Here is a 20,957-nt window from a genome sequence, read left to right on the forward strand (position 1 = left end):
TTAATGATTGTATCTTTTGATTGCGTTGACTCAGAAGTTTTATTTTTTTTCTGTTACAAGAAGAGGTAGCAGCAGACCTGAGTATTAAATTCACCTTGATACCTCCATTGATTCCTGAGTAACAGGTTCTTGTCAGATAAATGGACAGACAAACAGATGACCAAGCAACAAAGTGCCAACTGAGATACGGAACCCTAAGAAGATTGCCCTGATACCGTTCTAACCAACTCCTTCCAAGAGAACGGTCGCAGGCTGACGAGCACCTTTATGTCGGGACTTTTGGTTGAACAAGTAAAAATTTAGTCTGCTTTTAGAATGTACTCGTTTTTCCGTTATCATCTAGTCTTGTATTTTAATAACTGACTTAATAGTGATAAATGAATTTGCAAGTTGATCTTCCTGGTCTTTCATTGTCATGAAATAATTATTTGTGTAAATCTGGTGATAACAGTCAATAAAAATACTATAGGACATTTATATTGAAATGCAATTCTGAAAATGAAAATATACTTACTTACTGAGCGGCAAAAAATCTGGCCCTTGAATGTATTTTATGCAGTAAGAGGTATTTGTAATTTTGGTGGGCCAAATTTTGTGCCGCTGAGTATATTAGGTGATTTTAGTAAACTTTTTTGATTACTATATTATTACGAGTACGGTGTTATTATAATATTATATTATTATTACTAAATTATTATCAAGACTAACACATTCAAAACAGATTGAGCCAAAACAACTCGGCCGATGTTACAGCGGCCCCCATTTTAATGGGGCAAGATGGAAACGACGGTGTGGATTACTTTACATAACAAAATGATGTGGCACGCTAACCTACTCGTCAAACAAACTTTTACCCTTTCACGTAACTTTTTACCCGAATTGTCATAACAAAGCGTCTACCTACTCAAAATTGACATTTATCACGTCTTCTAATATTTTCACCACCAAGTATTTTATTCTACGTTAGTTTTCTTCATTTCTTTTCAAGGTAAGTTCACAAAAGTTTAACAATAAGATCATTTGCAGGAAATTGGTTTCTTCGTGGTGGACAGGTTTCTTCATTTTTGAAAATTGTTCAGCAGAACCTCGGGACTTTCGATTAACATTCGGTGATTCTCGAACTATCCCGTTGGGAATTCAATGCGTGTGTTTTTGCAATCCCTTTAAGTAAAATCGTAACTATTTTTATTATTTGACTTGTCGTAGGTAATTTGATTTATTTATAGCTACTTGTGTCTATGAGGTAATATATTGGTAATACATTACATAGGTAATACATTGTGCATTAAGGGCCGTAAGGGGATTACAAACTCGGGTAATTAAAAGCCCTCCGCCTCCGGCGTCGGGCTTCTATTAGACTCTCGTTAGTAATCCCCTTCTTACGCGCCTTAATGTAATATTCGAAACATTGCAATTGTATTTTATTTCACTATGTTTTGTGTCAGTGTTTATAAATTCTCTTTTTAATGTGCCCGTCTGAATGTTACGAATGCATACCTCGATTAAATGTTTTAGCGAGATTGCATACTATTTAGATAATTTAATACCAGCCGTTTTGCTGTCACTTTGATTTTCTTTAAAAAACGACGAAACGCAACTGGACATATTACGGATTACGAGCGTAGAGTAACTAAGCAAATCAGACGAATATTTTTGGCCATAAATAAAATAAATGCAAACAACTAACTTAAAATTTAAAAAAACCGGCCAAGAGCGTGTCGGACACGCACAAGATAGGGTTCCGTAGCCATTACGAAAAAAATCAAGTAATATTATGTACGTTATAACACAGTTAAAACACTTACTACAGTCTTCAAATCTATTACCAGAAAAAGAGCGCGGCACTTACGTCCTTTTGTTGAGAAGCGCAGTTTTTCGGCAATAACTCAAAAACGGTATATCCGATCATGTTAAAAACCGATTTTCGTTGAAATTATTTATAAAGCGGTACCTTTCCATATTTTTTAGACAAACAGTTTACAAGATAGAGGGGGGGGGGGAACGGGACACAATTTTTGCTACTTTGGGAGCGATTATTTCCGGAAATCTTCACTTGATCAAAAAAGTTTTTGACAAACTTTACTATCTTTTCAAAAGAGCTGTCGAACTATGTGCCACACGTTGATGCGAGTAAAAAATTATTTTTTCAATTTCTGTTACGTGTATGGAGTACCCCCCCCCCTATAAATATTTATATTTTTAATTTAACTACAATTGGATTTGACAAGACATCTGTACTCCAAATTTCATTGATATACATCTTGTAGTTTTCGATTAAAATGCCTGTGACATATGGACGGACGGACAGACAGACAGACAGACAGACGGATTTGACGAAACTATAAGGGTTCCGTTTTTGCCATTTTGGCTCCGGAACCCTAAAAACATATTTTTGTATTTTGGGGGTGTTTGAGGTTTTCAGTTATTGGATTAACACCTTTTATATTCAATGATCCCTATCAAGAGTTTCTTAAAATCAAATACTACAAAAGAAGTTATTAATTTAGTCTTTGAATAAAAACAAACCCCTTTTCAGCCAGCTTAAAAAAAAGCTCGATTAAAAACTGCCACCGCCAGATCTAAAAACAATTTCAGAACCTCAAAACGCGGTTATTGTTGCAAAAAATTAAAGCTAAAATAATAAATTGTACTGGAATACAGGTGAACTGGAGCTTATTGTACAGAGCTTTTAGGATAAAATCTTATTATATATGACCGTGTACATTAGTTTCATTAACCTCGGTTAACCTACTTTACTTTTTAAATATAATAATAATATAATAGTCCCAGCCTATATACGTCCCACTGCTGGGCACAGGCTTCCTCTCAGAATGAGAGGGCTTGGGCCGTAGTTCCCACGCGGGCCCAGTGCGGATTGGGAACTTCACACACACCATTGAATTGCTTCGCAGGTTTGTGCAGGTTTCCTCACGATGTTTTCCTTCACCGTTAAGCTCGTGGTAAATTTCAAATGTAATTTCGCACATGAATTCAGAAAAACTCAGAGGTGCGAGCCGGGGTTTGAATCCACGATCCTCTGCTTCAGAGGCCATAGGTCAAACCACTCGGCCACCACGACTTTTTAAATACTTATGTCTAAAAATGTGGGTACTTATATGAATTGTGGGACTGCTACGAGTAATAAACAACACCACAAACACTAAGACTGTGATAAGTTGTTGATGAAATTTAATCAACATTTGCGCTCTTCAGTAAGTCCTCATAGTCATCATTATCGTAAATTCAAACTCATGGGAATGGAAGCGAGAGCCAAGGTATTTGTCAAGTATTTTTTACCCATAGGTACTTACTGCGGTGAAGCCCAAAGAGAGGATTATGTGTCAGACCTGTATGTAGATCAATCAATCATCAGCCTACAGCATTCCACTGCTGGACATAGGCCTCTGGCCTCTCTCACAATACTCTTGTCTTCAGCCCCTCGCATACATCCGCCGCCAGCGACCCTCTAAACCGTGCCTCAGGACGCCCTACACTGCGTTTTCCCGTCCGTCGAGGCCTCGTCTACCCCACCGTTCATCGGTCCTGCGACAGGCGTGGCCAGCCCACCGCCACTTCAGCGAACTAATTCTTCGAGCAACGTCGGTGATTTTCGTTCTTTGTCGGATAATGTGATTTCGGATTTTATCCTTCAAAGAAACCCCTAGTATCGCTTTCTCCATAGCTCGCTGAGCGACCTTTAATCTGTATGTAAAAATCTGTACAAATCCTTAGACAAATGTTACTTGTTTAATACGGATAGTATGGTTTCATGGCTACGGAACGCTATCCTGGGCGCTCTTTGCCGGTTTTTTAATAACTACACATATATCTTAAGATTGCGTTGACATAGAAGTTTGTTAAGTCAGTAATGACACGTTAAATGTCGCAATATTGTGTGTAAAAAGGTATATATGGACCTCAACTCGCTAGTTTGACTCAAAGAGCATATAACCACTACGTTTTGGTTTGACTCGCATTTGGGCGGTTTTTACAAATTCGGTTTGTATGTAAACTCTTTATTGTACAAAAGAAAAGAAGCAGAATACAGTTGACAAACTTTGAGATACATGTGCAAAGGCTTTATTTGTTGAAAGTCAATTTTACTTCTTAGCTCGATCCACATTCGTACGTTTGTGAGTACTATGTGTATAAGTATTTACAGGGATACGTGGTGGATACGCAGATTAATCGATGTACGGAAACTTCGTATGCGGTCAGGCTCGACCTCGCTTTCATCAAAACAACCGTATTTCGGAAATGCTTAACAACGCCACGTTACTTTGTCCCTGTATCGTAATTATCTACCTGTGGTATTTATATTTAGTTTAACCGTTTTATTGATTTTACTTATAGTCTATATTATTATTAGCAAACATGTCTATGCCAAATTCGATTTTTAGGTTTCCGTTCTTGCTATCTGAGGTGAACCCTAATGGGATCACTATGTTTTCCGTCTGTCTGTCCGTCCGTCTGGCAGTCTATCAAGATCCGTTTCTCAAGAATGCGTGGAGGTATTAAGTTGGGATTAATATCAAATACCTACTCAGGTCTACTAACCCTTGAAGCAGCGAAAGAACCAAATTTCTAAGTCAATACAATCAGAAGATACAAGAATCATTAAATAAGGTGTTCCCATACAAATTACCGAGGAATCAAAGCCTACATATAGGGTATTTCCATTTGTCCTACAAACTTGAAATTTGGTAAGAAAGGTACCTGCTCCTAGCACAACCAATAAGAAAAGTCAGAGAGTTTTAACTTTTCGTGTGCGTCTGTGTCAGTAATTAGTCTAAAATGATTCGATATTGCGCATATTTTCTTATAACTATAGGATTCTGCTAAAACTAAATTTTAAATTTCTAAATTTTTTACTCGAAATTTTTTTACGGAAACCTCGGTACGCAATGTCCGACTCACACTTGATAGGTTTTAATTTGATTGACATAATCGAGTCATATAACAAAAATTTGAAATGATATTATGCATTTATGCTGTATAAATAATACTATGCCTTCAGAATATATTCCGCGTCGTTTTGGCATAAGCAAATACAATTTGTTCGAAGAAACTCCGTCGTCAAAAGACAACTCGCCTCTTGGGAAAAACGACAGCAGTCGAGATTCAGAGAAGAGTAAATTTCCAATGAAAGTCGGTAGTAATGTTTGGCTTAAATGTACCCAAAGACCGTTGATCGGTTAAATTTAATAAGTATAACAGCTACAGATAGCAACTTAAGGGGTTTTGTTACTTTGAGATGGTACCTATTTAAATTAACAAGATCGTTGAATGTAGAAACCATAGCGTTTGAAAATAAAATTCAGGTATGTGTTGTTTGATTTGTGTTACATAGGTACAATTTTCATGGACTTGATTACAAAAAGGACGGATTCATATGTTCTGTTCAATCAACCAGTATCATAACATAAGTCATGATAAATTCGGTGCCACAGCGGTTGTTTAGTGTTCACACGTTTTCATTTTATTTTTGGGTTGAGTCACCCTAACGACCAAAGACAGTAGGTGCGTGCTTTTATATTTACTTGATTTTGGTTTTTTAATTTTATATGAGGTGCTTGTGGTTCACACTTATTAATTAGGCGGCAGTAGGTAATAACGTTTTTGTAACCCATATTTTCATTTAGCGATTTCATACTTGTTTATTGACTTTTTTTTAGGTTAGAATAAGATTTAGGTACTACGTAAAAACACTGACGATCATGAGTATCCCGTGTGGTGTGATCTGTTATTTGTTCGTCGATATCTAGTTCAAAATGATTTTTATTTCTTTTAGTTCAACAGCAGGCTTCCATTAAATGCCTATTCTTTCTTTTCCACTGCCATATCTCAGTAATCAAGAACAGAAGTAATTAATTCTGTTTGTACCTTTTCCCCTTGAGCGACAATGCAAAGAATTTGGTTCTGACCCGACAGCTACTCTAACTCAGCGACGCCTTTTGAATTTAAGCTATATAAATATTTCACTATGTTTTCCTAAATAAGAAAAGAACAGTGTTTTATTATCATCATCATTTCAAAAGAACATCCTTTGTTTATTATAAAATGTTTGTAAATTATTTTTCTCTTTATACTCAGTTTTTAGATGGATAAAAGAAATCGTGTAGGTATTACGAGGCAGTGTTGGAATTGTGACTGCGAACCTGCCTGTCGGTTTAGCCACTAATTTATATGAGCGAGAATATTAGATTGGTTTATAGACATATTAGTTAGTAGTTTTTTTTAAACGAACAAAATACCAAATTTCACATCAGTTCAACCGCTGGAAATGCATCAAAATTCAGTTGCGATATTTAAAGCTTTTTGCCTCATGAGCAACAGAATTAGCACTTGAATTATATCAACAATTTAGTATATTGAGGAAATATGTAAGAGTGATCGATCATATTTTTGCTAACTAGTGCTATTAATACTAGTAAAATTATGGAAGTTTCTAAGTATGTGCATGCGTGCGTCCGTGTTACTCCTTGCTAAAACGGCTGCACAAATTTTGATGAAAATTGGTATGTAGATAGCTGCACGTCAAAAAAAATATAGGTTACTTTTTATTCCTTTATTCCACGGAATAGGGTTAAATCCCTAAATTTTATATTATGGTCAGAATCGCGAAATTTGTCGTGGGCGTTTTTTACGCAACGTGAGGACAACGATTTAATTTTTGGAAATTGAACTTCCACGGGAATATTCAACTGCTATAGGTACCTAACTGGTTACACGTTCGAAGCGGCGAGTAAAGGCTAGTCCATTAATATTTCAATCATAACACTAGAAATAAAAGTATTTTCACAAGCCTTATTTTGCATCAGTCGAGGCTCATTTAAATGTCTGCGCTTATAGAACACAAACATGTTTACTTGTATCAAGACGTAATAATAATATATACTAAACAAATTAAAATCCTACCATCCTTTGTGCTTTAATTTAAAGTTAAAGAAACATTGAGAATAAAAGCCACTACTGAAATATCTCCGAAGTACGAGTATTTATACGGCTTAAATAATCAGTGCCCTTTCATAAAGTTTGGGGCCCCCAATACAAAGGCGAGATTATTAAAAGCTCATCACCAGGTTAATATAAAACGGAATGAGTAATAATCATTGCCATTATTTTACCCAACTCAGTAGAGGTAACGCGATTAGATAGCAAATTGCTTAATGGGTGGAGCAAATTATGCACTTTGAAGAGTTTTACGGATCAAACAAAATTTAGTACGTATTTCTTTCTTTTTTTGGCGTAGGCGTAGAATAAATAGTAGATTGTACAACAAGAGCATAAAACGAGCCATTTTACCCGAGACGTTCATATAGCCACCCGAGCCGGTACGGCGTGGGCGGATAGACACGTCGAGGGGAAAACGGGTTTAATGCTCGAGTTTTACACTTTGCTTTTCACTTCGATGGCGAGGAAATGAAATAAAAATAGTGGAAACAATTTGTTCACTTTCTATGTACCTTTTATTGTTCATGCATTACTATATAATTAAACATTTTTAATGTTATTAATCTATTTTGATTGATTTGGTTGATTTTAAGTATTATATAAATTAAAAATTATTAATAAAAATATGTAGTAACTTCTGTGTTTGTGGCTGTTTACACCTGATTGCCTTGGTCTTAGACAAAGACTTTACTTTATGCACTAGAGCATAAAAAGTCATTTTATGTCGCCTAGATCTAGCATAAATACGAACTTTACGAGCGTGAGAAGTGAAAAAAGTATTGTTCAACGATGTTCAACGTCAGGCTTTACTGAAAATCCAGTGCTACGGATTTGTCGCTATTGTGCTACGAACATGCTACGCTGCGCCTACGCCGATGGGACAACGCAGTTTCAAGCGAAACTTATTCCATTTTTATTTTTTTATTAAATCATTTTTTTTACGTTTTAGTGTAGCAGTAGTAGTATGTGGGGTGAATTTACGAGTAATTAGATGAGCTCTATTAAATGTCAATATATCAAATAAATACCTCGAGTAACAAATCAAAACAAGAACATGAATTGAGTGACAGAAAATTGTTAAGAAATATATAATTAACAGCATGCAGTTATTTCAATAAACATTTTTACCTTTACTAAAAATAACAAGTTAGGAATATTAGAAACTGGCTAAGTCAGTTAAATCTGATTTCGCCAAACTTCAATACTGCCATTACTTTTCGTTAAACAACAACTTACTTAGTTTCAAACTTTGTTTAACTATTTAATACTATGACATAACATACATCAATAATAAATACCTTTAATTCACACGAAGGAAATGTTCAGTAATCACTATAACTTCACACAAAAGTCGTATAAATTAATTGCTCTACGGATGCTTTTCATGATATAGTAATGTGACATTAGTCTCGTCATTTAAACACAACGAGGTCCGTATTAATGGCATGCCTTTAACGGCGCGCGGAGAGTCGCTCGGCGTGCGGATCCGGCGCCGGGGGAGGCCGGAGAGCGCGGGCGGGCAGCCGCCGGGAGCGCGTGGGTCGCACTGCCACTGCCTCCGCGAGCCGCGACGCGCGAATAATCCATACCAGAGCAGCGAGGAGGCTGTATTTACCGGACCGGAGGGCGGTCGGGCGAGCCGGCTCCGACTGCTCCGAAACGAGCCCTGCGCCCTGCACCCGCCGCGCCTGCCGCCCGCCGCCTGCGCCCCATAGTGTTGACACAATTTCAAATAATTTTAGAATCTGTGCAGCAATATGCGTTCCTTCACGCCATGTATCATGATTCCTCTATTATATCTACATTATCAGACGTGTTTGAGATCGTGGCCTAAAAACGATCTACATAAGCGTATGTCCATGTCGCATACTTAAATAAAAGCGGCCAAGTGCGAGTCGGACTCGCCCATGATGGGTTCCGTAGCAGCAAGTAATATAATATAAAAGTTTCCTTTACTTTACAATTTATGACGTACTAGCTTTTACCCGCGGCTTCGCACGCGTAAACTATTCGGTGTGGTAGCTGCAATTGAAATTTTCGGGATTTTACAAAATTCCCCTGGAAATTTCCAATATTTATATCGTGGTCTTCATTAAGGTTGTGTTGTGAATAACTGTACAAAATTCAAGACTCTAAACCCAGTGCTGAAGTTTCAAAATTTTTCCCTATCCAAATTCAAATGCAAAATTCAAATTCAAATCATTTATTCAGTAAATAGGCCACAATGGGCACTTTTACATGTCATTTTTATACTACCAGCGCTTTCGGAAAGACCATCATTGCCAAGAAGAATGCGCCGCAAGAAACTTGGCAGAAAGTATTTTTTTCAAAATAAAATAATTACAAATAAAATACTTAAAAACTACAGTATACAATTAAAGAAAAAAATACGAAATAATAATAATAATAATACAGGGATGTATGGGGTCCCATAGTTACAAAACTATACCGTGGGAATATCGGGATAAAAAGTAGCGTACTTATGTGTTATTCCAGACATACGGCTACCTACATACCAAATTTCATGGCTCTAAACCCAGTGGTTGTTATTTCGAGATTTTCTCCCTAGGTATCCCGTGGGAATATCGGGTCAAAAAGTTGCTTATGTGTTATTCCAGACGTCTAGCTACCTACATACCAAATTTCATGACTCTAAGCCCAGCGGTTATTATTTCATGATTTTATCCCTAACCCGTGGGAATATCGGGATAAAAATGAGCCTGTGTGTTGTTCCAGAGGTCCAGCTACCTACATACACAGAGGTTGTTATTTCGAGATTTTATCCCTATCCCGTGGGAATACCGGGATAGAAAGTATCCTATGTTTTAATCCAGGTTATAAACTAACTTTTCGCCAAATTTCATCCAAATCCGTCCAGCCGTTTCAGCGTGAAGAAGTAACAAACATACTCACTCACACACTCACATACTCACTCACTCACTCACAAACTTTCACATTTATAATATTAGTAGGATTAAAAAAAATTACTTACTAGATCTCGTTCAAAGCAATTTTCGGTGGAAGTTTGCATGGTAATGTACCTACATCACATATTTTTTTTAGTTTATCATTCTCTTATTTTAGACGTTACAGGGGGGGACACACACATTTTACCACTTTGGAAGTGTCTCGCGCAAACTATTCAGTTTAGAAAAAAAAAGATATTAGAAACCTCAATATCATTTTTGAAGACCTATCCATAGATACCCCACACGTATGGGTTTGATGAAAAAGAATATTGAGTTTCAGTTCTAAGTATGGGGAACCCTCAAAATTAATTGTTTTTGTTTTCTATTTTTGTGTGAAAATCTTAATGCGGTTCACAGAATACATCTACTTACCAAGTTTCAACAGTATAGTTCTTATAGTTTCGGAAAAAAGTGGCTGTGACATACGGACGGACAGACAGACGGACAGACATGACGAATCCATTAGGGTTCCGTTTTTTGCCATTTGGCTACGGAGCCCTAAAAACTTGCTAACTTACCGTAAGTAATGAACTAAGTTTTTCTGTCAAACATTTATTGTCAATACTGTTTGTTGTGTAGACTAATTACTTTAGATGTATAGAAAGGAAGTTTTTGTAAAAGGATAAAAGAAAAAAAAAAGGAAAAATAAGTATAGCAAAGGATCAATTTTGTTGATAAGCATTGTTTCTAGCCATTCCAACGCGACCATTTGCAATCTTTGATCTCCGTTCGCCCTTTATTCGTTTAGCTGGGAGCTATAGAGTAATAAAGTTGAAAAATTCAGAGTAGCTACCTATGTTTTACGCTTCATCCAATAGGAATTGAGCAATAAAATGAGACTGTGGGCCTGGATGTTTTGTTCTACTCTGTTGCGATAATAATAAATAACGTTGACGTGACCAGTTTATTAGTCGCGCATTTAGGTAGGTGGTCGACGGAGGAAACAAGATTTCTGATTTTTGGCGCTCTCTTGCAGACCCTTTAGGGTCTTAAATGAGATTCTTGGGAAATATACCGCACAAAGGTAGTCCGTAATGTAAAAATTAAATACATCCACGGCTCGCCGCCGGTGCCTGTAGCGAGTCCCATTTGTTTATTAACCATATCCTTTGTGTTAAAATGGCTTTCCAGAATGATTTAATACTCCTGTACTTCGTTCGGGTGATTTCAATAGATTTTTATTTATGGAGTAAATTAATGGTTCTCCTTTTTGTTAAAACAGAGAACAGTAAAGTCTGCTTTTTAGGCAATACACTTTTTGTCTCATTGATCAAAAAGTTTGGAATGATAATCGTTCGTACCTTCCTTTACCTACTTGTGGAGCTCCAAGTTTTATTGCGGGGGAAACTTTATCAGGATATTATATAAATGTAACGGGATTTTACTCAGAGAAAAGGCGGAAAGGTAAGAAGAAAAGTGGATGAAGGGCTGCTACATCTCTCGAGAGTAAAGTAAAAGATGCTTGGGTCGCGTCAACTGACATGTACATTTATGAAAGCTTCGTACCCTTCTCAATAAGGGCGCAGATTTGCTCGCACTATGATTAGCGATCTACATGTACAGTACACGAACCGCCGCATTATTATAGCGAGTATTACGCCATTTGTTATGAGTATGGCTCTATGAATAACGTGGAGCGCGCCGCAAGTTGTAAGAAGGTATTATGCTTAGGAGCCGATAAAAGGAGCATTAAATTAAAAAAAAAAAAACAGTTTTTCGGGAAATGATAAAGTATTTATATATTGCTCTAATTCTTTATAGAGCGGATTACGACAAAAGTCTAAGATCGAGTATTTTTTAATTTAAAGCGTTTTTTCTGAGGAATTGAACTTTTCTTAGAAAACAATAAATTGGTATTCAGCGTTTTTATGGCATTTTGTCCCTTGCTATTGATTCGTCAAGTATTTTTAAAAGAGATAATGGTCGGGGTTAAATTTTTATGAAAACTAAGGACTACACCGATGCAAAAGACATCATTTAATTTATGACGCCGAATTTATTGTATGGAAGCTCATGACGACTAAAAAAAAAGGTTAAAAACATAAGGTCGAAGTAGGTCCTATTTCGTCTTTGTCATTGTGACAGCAAGCCTGTACCCAGCTGACGAACTTATAAGTATGTACAGCTATGTACATTGTGTGTTGTGTGTCAGATTTTTAATATCACGTAATGGTGTAAATTACAGAAATGTTTCAGATCCCGAGGGATTCACTTCTGGAATTTTCCGGTGGAAAAAGCTACGAAGCTTATATGATGGATGCTTCGTTAGCTAAATGAGTCATTCCTTGAAATGTTTACCTACTTTGATTTTCAAGTAATGAATTTTTGTACATGATAATTAAAAAATAAATTAGATTCTTGTACTGTGCTGGAAAACTATAAGTAGAAATCAGCACACGTTAACCTAGATTCTGTTCTCTATACTAGTCTATACTACCCACATTACAATTAAAACTATGAGTAGAAATCAGCACACTTTAACCTAGTTTCTGTTCCCTATACTAGTCTATACTACCCACATTACAATTAAAACTATAAGTAGAAATCAGCACACGTTAACCTAGATTCTGTTCTCTATACTAGTCTATACTACTCACATTAAAATTAAAACTATAAGTAGAAATCAGCACACGTTAACCTAGATTCTGTTCTCTATACTACCCACATTACAATTAAACGATTTTCATAAATCTTAATCACAATTCTAAGTTGTAGACTAATTTTGCCTTAGATGGGATGAAATGTGTCATTTCAACTATTCCCAAGCTTTTTGTAAGAAAAATAATGCGTAGGCGAATTTAAGACAAATTTTCTATTCTAGCTTCGTAGGTAGTGTAAAAGCCGATTTTTGGATCATGTCTGTAAAAATACTACTCGAAAATAATACTTAATGATCTATGAATGGCTACGATATTACTAACGGATTTAAATTTTGGACTTTTTTGATAAAATTACTTTTTTGATAAAATTATTTGGCGGTATAATGTAACACTAGGTTTCTCTACTCGTATTTCAAATTAAGTAGATTTTTTAAAAATCGGACCCCCGCCGCTAATAGAGTAAATCTGACCATGGAATTACAGGTTAGGAGTTTGAATTCCGCTGAGAGCGTATATAGTAAATACCTACCTACATATTATATGTTTTTTGCACATTCATGGATTCGATAGTGTATTTAAAGAAACTAAACCCTTTCGAACATGAAACTACCGTGAGACTCACTCATATTAAATCCAGAGCGGTGGCGCGTAGTGCGAGTGTTGCGGCAGCCGCCGAGTCGCGTGCTCCTGAGAAGAAGGGCTACGAAATAGCCCGAAACATGTCGAGCTAAACTCGGTTTAAGACGTGAGTTATCCGTTAAAATATCATTTAATAAAACTAAGCCTACCTTGTATGTATTTATATGCTGTATGTAGGTACATCATCTCGGAACTTACCTAATTTTAATGTTTTTCAAAGTGACATAAAATATATAACTTACTTATAAAGAAGTAACTTACAAACATACAATACAAAACGACCGGAAGTGGGAAACACATATTTTAATAATAGGCTTTGCCTGGCATTGTATTTATAACTTCAGTGTTACGTAAACCTCCAAAACCATGTTACATAACGCAAATACAACTAGTGTATTCCTCGACCGATTGCGAATAGGTATACATACACGTACAATGGCATGCTCACAATTCATTTCAATTATTCACCCGCCTAACGTAAACCACAGGAGATAAATAAAGTGTTGTTTATTGACAGATATTTTATATATCTACAACTACGTATGTCTTACCTGTAATTAAAATAGGAAAGTTGTGATAGATATCTATAATACGTCCTTGCTTTGTAGTATTCATTTATATTAAGTAAGTCTTAGTCTTTTAATTTTATTTTATAATATTTTTCAAGTAAATAGTATGTGAATATGTTGTAAATAATCAGAGCAATATTTTAGAGATGTTTTCGATGTAATAAACAGCAGATATCTATTTCAATGTAAGCAGATACGTAGTGATGGAAAATCATTTTTCTGGGGAATATAAATGAATTGAAAAAGTTTAGACATTCGCACATTTTTGCCGTCGTGAAAAATAATGAATATTTCGAATTGAAAGTTATTATATCCATAGCTGTAACTTGTTAAATACGAGTGAACGTTGTTCAAAGCTACTTTTAAGGCTCGGTCCGGTTAGCTCATAGAAGAGCTCTAAACTTTAGCAACTATGGACGGACCGGACTACAGGACGCAGAGAGCACCCGGGTGAATTTTTGAAATATTTCGGTGGCCAATTTTTTTTAACTTTTTGTGATAATAATCATTCGTTGAGATACTCCTTTGGATTAGGATTTCAATAATACAAGTGGAACCTAGTTAAATTCAATGACTATGCAGCTATGCGACATTGAAAAAAAAAAGTAGTGAGAGAAAAAATTATCTAACTTTGGGGGCGGCAAGCTTGAGTTTGCCTTCGGAATCCAAAAGCTTGATGGTTACTTAGCCTGAAATGTATATTTCAGTTTTTTTTTTAATTTATTACGGTGGAGGCATTCTACACTTCCACCGAACGTAAATATAGTTACATGTTTAGTTTTAGTTTTGTAAGTAAAGGATTCCGTACATCCCTATATTATTTACATGATTAATATTAGCTCTATTCGGTGAAATATGAACAAACTCAACTAATAAACCAAAATAGAAACATTGGATTAAAATTATTTTATATCGCACAACAGGAAAACACAGAAATTACTTTTGGACGTCCACCCTGCGTGATAACTAAAGCACAACTAATGTCCACAAAAATTCAAACATAGCGATATGATCCTTCACCAATAAGCAAGTATTTGCGCAAAGCGATATTGGTAGCTATGCTATAGCTAAGACGTGGGACAATCACAAAATAGTCAACCTATTTTTAAATCAAATTTTATTTAGTATGAAAAAGTTATAATAGAATACGCTATTTAATTAGCTTCATTTTGATGTATATTTATTAGGAAAATGACTCCTAGACACAAAGGTATGCTCAATTGATTCAACAAAACCGCGTGTTTGACAGGCCTCACAGACTTATTGCAGTAATTGTTTTTGATTGTGATATTTTTTATGCAGCTTTAATTAAAGTCAACAATGTTAAACCTTCTCTTTTGTATTGTATACAACGTATATAAAATTGTGTGGTATTCTTTTTTAAGTAGTTAATTTTTAATTGACTTAATTGGGACGGCCAAATAAATTGCTTTGAAAATTCACCCACCCAACCCAGTGTGACAAAGTTTAGATTCACCGATTATCTAAAAGCAGTAAGTAGTGGGAACAGTTGAAATGTAAAAAAAATAGCTAACTAAAAAATAACCGAGAAATAATTTAGCACATTTGCGGAGCAATTTATGATCATCGCAATACATATGGTATAGTGATACCTAAAAATATTTATTATTTCTTATGATTTGTTTATTTTTAATAAGTATTATACTTAAAACATTAAAACTAGCTGAAACTTCCTCGTCCAGACTGGTGCTAAGCATATTAAGACATGGCGCTCTCACTCGTGCTTCCCAGAACTCTATTAGAAGCGAAGGCTTTGTCGTGTCGGCTATAGATACTTATAGGTACATTGTCTAATCCCCGTAAGCCTAGCAGTAAATTTATCAAGAGAATATTGTATTCCACGTTTATCGCCTATAGTTTGAAAGCTACGTTGCTAGCTCAATTACCTTAACTTCATTATCTTTCATAGGGTAGGTTAACTCACTGACTAGCGTCGTGAAAGTTTTTGTTTTCCATTAGTAAATGAAACAAATTATTCTGAATTGTAATTGTTCTTTGGCCTCAATTCACATACCTACAAATGAGTTTTCGGGCACGTAATCCCTGATAATTTGGTAGTAGGTAAAATTATAACAATGTTGCGGTAGATGGTTTCATGGATGGTAGTTAGGCCTCTGATTTCATGGGAATTTATGGACGAAATTTTATTGTCATATTGCCTTTATATATATTATATATAAAAATATGTTGAAAGATTCACTGATAATAATTTGGATACCAGTCTAAATTTTTTCTTCGTACGGGAGCCACGCGGGGACCACATTAATCATTCACCCTTACGCCATAAAACAATACATGTGCTGCCCACCATTCTGACGCATATGCAAGATTACTATTAAACAGTATTTGCATAATTTGGCTGAAGTGTGTTTTGGTCGTGTTTTGCTTTCTGGACCTTTACAATACCTAAATAAACATAAATTACAAGTCCAATTACTGAGTAACGCTGACGCGCCGCCCGTGGCCACACATGGCAATATTCATATTTAGGGCCCCGTTCGAGTTTAAATGCCGGGTTGGAAATCAAATTAAACGGTAAAAAAATCGAAACGGCTGCTCTTGCTGCTGCTTGTTTGTGTCTTTACCATTCTGAGGCTGTAAACTATGCAGATTCTTACTGAAGCACTAAAGGTTAACAAACCCAAAATTAAGACTATATAATTATATTATAGATTCAAATCTATTCGTATTTTTATTGGCTTAAGCGTGTGTTAATTTTTGAGGGATGGATGACGTAAGAGGGATACGTTCATACCCTCTGATAACGACATGCGCATGCACAAACCTACATATCCTGTGATAATGAAATGCATTCGAAAGTTAACTGTGATACTTGTGGTTAGTTCGTTTTTAGGGTTTCGTACCCAAAGGGTGCTAACGGAACCCTATTACTGAGACTCCGCTGTCTGTCTGTCTGTCTGTCCGTCTGTCACAGGGCTCTATCTCTTGAGCCGTAATAGCTAGGCACTTGAAATTTTCACAGATTATGTATTACAGTGGCCGCTACAACAACAAACACTAAAAATAAAATAAAGTTACAAATTAAAGGGGTCGTCATACAAGAAACGTGTTTCATTCAGCGGTATTTGGTTGCTACGCTGCCAAGTTGACGGCCGTCAGTTGCTAGGGGCAACGCCCGTGACCCTATGTTGTTATAAATGTTTAACTACTTATTAATTTGTGATTTTATTAGTGCTATTTTATAAAACCTTCGATAACTATAATAATTGTCTCTAAAACCGTGGTTTATTTTTTTGTGCAGCATTAAGACTAAATAATAATTTATGATCCACTAACCTCCGACACACACTTCACAAAAGCCAACTTCAATTAAGCACTCACAGCTACTGTATTTAATGTTTTTTACATTAAAAAAATGTTCTTTTATAATTCATACTAAGTAACACTATTTATTTACAAGGTCAAAATTTAAAATCAGGTCAAGATTTATTCACTAATTCATAATAAATACGCGGCCGTTCATCCACTTTTAATTTTTTCTGCCGCGGGCGCCGCAGCGTATGGCAAGAGTCTAAAGCGCTATTCAGCCTCCGACAGGGCGACAGCCAAAGAGGATGAGAATTTAAAATTGTTCTTTATTCAAAATACTTGCAAAATGCTTACATTTTGGTGATATGTTTTTATTAACTTGTAATATAATGTAACAACTAGTAGTTATGTTTGTTCGGGTGGAATTCATATTTCAACTTAAATTTGAAGCGGATATCTTCAACCGATTGAGCTGGAATTTTGCATGCATGTATAAATCCGAGGACAATGCAATGTTATTATGACGTAGAGCTAATCTGATGATGAAGTTAGATGTTGGTCATAGGAACTCTGTAATAAAACGACACGACCGCATTGGTTTTAGTCTCATTTGATTCGTCTTGACGACTACCTACTTTGGTAACCAGGGGCAAAAAGTGCCGCCAAAAAAAAAAGCTTGTATTCGATTTTTTTACAAAAAAATATTACTAAACTGTTTGTTTTTAAAACATTGTACGGAGGTGCGGAACCCTTCATGCGCGAGTCGCTCGCACTCGCACTTGACCGGTTTTATTAAAAGTTTCTGCGTGATACTTAGATATAGAATTGCAGACTCCACAATAATCTCTGCCACCTACTGGATTTAAGTTGGTCGCCTAGTTTCAAGCGGTGAGTTACCTGATAGTCTGAGAATTCAAACCGATTAAAGTGAGATATCTCACGATCCGCTTGCAAGGTATATGGAAACTTTATCTTTGTTCCCTCTAGTACCACTACCATGAGTTTACAGTGACCGTACTCGATAGCGACGGCGTAAATTATTTTTAGAGACGCTGAACAATTCTCCATACAAATAATTTGCGCCGTCGCTATCGAGTACGGTCACTGTAAACTCATGGTAGTGGTACAGATATCTCGATATGGTGGGATAACGGTCGTAAAGAGCGGGACATGGCAGGGTAGGCACAACATATGTTTATGGGGTCTGTTATTTTTAAAAGTGGGAAGTTAAGTTTTAGGATTGTGTATGAGCGTTTTTATTAACGTGCAGCCTAAATTAAAAGAAAAATAAAATAAGATTTCACAAAAACTTCAATGTACCTACTTAATGGAATTAAAATTACCTAAAATACATATTTTAAAATCGTCATGGTGTTCAATAAAAGAAACGTATGATGTTTTGTGTGTTAATTTTACTTTGCTTTAGTAAAAGACGATTTATCCAACACTTTGTCTTAAATAGTTTTGTAGCTCTACATAGATACCTATATACCGGCATCGATCGGTCATAACAATAAATGCTACGTTTGATTTTATAGTCTTCTCAAGAGTTTTGTTTTGGGCGACTGAGAAAACATTCATTTAACACGGAACTTTTTATGGTTCCGTCAGACAGAAAACAACCTTTACTAATAGGAATTCCTTCGTTACACTGCAAATGGAGGGACGTGCTGAGAGAGGGTGTTATCCGAATCATATTTTCGTTTCGGACTCAATGGATTTAGTCGGGAACCTGTCCTATATCTATTTGAGAAAATGAGTCGGAACAAGTAGGCGAAAATGTGTACGCTACGAGTATAGTGTTACAGTATGTTTGCTTTAGAAATAATGTATTCCATTATTCGATTTAGTTTTTTTCTGACGAATAACCAAGTTTGCCCACTACTGACTAAAAGAACGATGTACACTGGCGCAAGATTTCCGTGGATTTCTAGATTCATATATATCTATAATATCAAAAGCCATCAAGCCTTGAAAAAAATAAAATAGGAAACACAACAATCCCGATGAAATTGTATTGCATGTTATTACTACTGGTACCATTAGAATAAGGCATAACTTTTTTCTAGCTATATATTTAATTGTAATTGTTACGGAAAAATTAGTAAAGGTTTTTTTTAAGGAATTAATTAATGACTGGTTGCCAATAACGTGCGTAGACTAGATAGCTTTAGTAAAATTGATTTCGTTTTGTATACAGCATAAAACAAAGTCAGCACTATAAATCACCAGCAATACGCCGCATTCCACTCTCGGGGGAAAACAAACCTACAAAATAACTACATATAATCGAAATATACGGGCCATCGATCAAAATAAAGAACTAAAAGGGCTCTTCTAAATCTCAACCTTCAGAGAACATGTAAAGAATGAATATAACCTCTTTATTGAATAAAAATCCTTATTTGTTGACGTCTAGTATGCTTCTGAGGAAAATAAATTTGTTCTGGTGGATATGGGTAGACTCCGAGCACTCGCCAACAATATCTTATTGAATATACTTACCTTTATAGTTATTACAAAAGCTATTGTTTGTTTGGACCTCCATCTAGCCACCCTCATTACTTCATAGTTCACAATAATACAACTAAGTATCCGAAAATGCTTTCAGAAAATAGGATTCGCAAGAGGGAAGTCAATTCGGATTGCAAATTAGGTAGGGGTTATTGATTGTAGAATTGAAAAAGGGTCCAATTTTATTAGACAACTTCCCTTCTTACCTGCTTTGAAAGGGGTATTTAAAATCCCTTGTCATGTACCTATTTACTTTTGTTCTGATACAATTGCAGTGTCTTTGTATTTCCTCAAGTGGGATACTAAATGAAGCTTTTACCGCACCTCACCGCTGAGAGTTTTTTAGTAGGTACCTATACCACGAGTCTCTTCTGATAAGTGGGGTACATAGAAACCTAGGTACATAGAAATATCAGGAATACATGGATATTATTTCTTTAGAAGTCTATGCATATAAAAGAGTTACGTGACTGGCTGACTGACAGATAATGCATAGCCTTAACTTAACCACTAAGGGGCTGTTTCACCATCCATTGATAGGTTACCTCCCATAGACGTAAATTGAGGGTGTTTTTATTTTCTCGACTAACCCTGTATTGTGGGGTATTGTTGGATAGGTCTTTTAAAACCATTGGGGGGGTTGCTAAGAAAATTTTTTGTAGCCTAAATCACGAGCTAGAGACTTAAAATTTGGCAAAAATATACCTTTAGCATAAATAAGAACTTTTGTGAAAATTATTTATTTTTATTCTACGGAAGCGACGTCGCGGGCTAAGGCTAATTTGCAATAAAACTTTGGTTTTCAAATTATCGCCAATCGTTACTTTTTTAACGTGTATTGAATATAACTAAGATACTTAGATTAAATATTTACAGGAACTGTCTTGTTTAAAGAGTCAAAGAGAAAGGACAGAAATACGTTAAGTCCCGGATTGAGTACCCCAGCGGGCATAACGTGCGCATATTATTATGAATATTTTATACCGTTATAAGTAAGTTACAAAAGTGACTCAGTTGTACTTTTAAAACCTTTTGAACTGACTCCAAAAACACTGGCCACTTGGCCTGTCCGAGTGTAAGCTGTAATAGATTTTCTTTTAAATTCATTACATATATCTATGTAATGTATTTACCTATACCACCATCTGGATAATTTTCAGATTTTTAAGCAATACTTGCCTCTGAGAAATATTAGCCAAATATTTTACGAACGTATTCTAAATCAATAGTGGTTTTATGATACAATACAATACAAATTTACAATGTTTTTGAAAGACTTATCAAAAGATACCCCACACTAGGTATAATAGGTACATATCGTCGCTACTTTGAAAAAAAAAAGCTGGTATCTCGAAATTAATGATCTTTCCGAGTGAACATAATGAACATTGTTTTAAGGGTCAAATATTCATGTAATCGAT

General features: G+C 35.7%; 1 protein-coding gene across 1 annotated transcript in view; it reads right to left on the bottom strand.

The window, feature by feature from the left end:
• The window catches only part of LOC141426622 (uncharacterized), a 64,706-nt gene extending 56,118 nt beyond the window's left edge, over nucleotides 1-8,588 (bottom strand). The window contains exon 1 of the mRNA XM_074085658.1: nucleotides 8,253-8,588. The gene's annotated coding sequence lies outside the window, so the exon portion shown is untranslated. The remainder of the gene's footprint in view (nucleotides 1-8,252) is intronic.
• Nucleotides 8,589-20,957: the final 12,369 nt, after the last annotated feature.

This window comes from Choristoneura fumiferana, chromosome 3, assembly GCF_025370935.1.
Source record: "Choristoneura fumiferana chromosome 3, NRCan_CFum_1, whole genome shotgun sequence".
Classification (NCBI taxonomy): Eukaryota; Metazoa; Arthropoda; class Insecta; order Lepidoptera; family Tortricidae; genus Choristoneura; species Choristoneura fumiferana.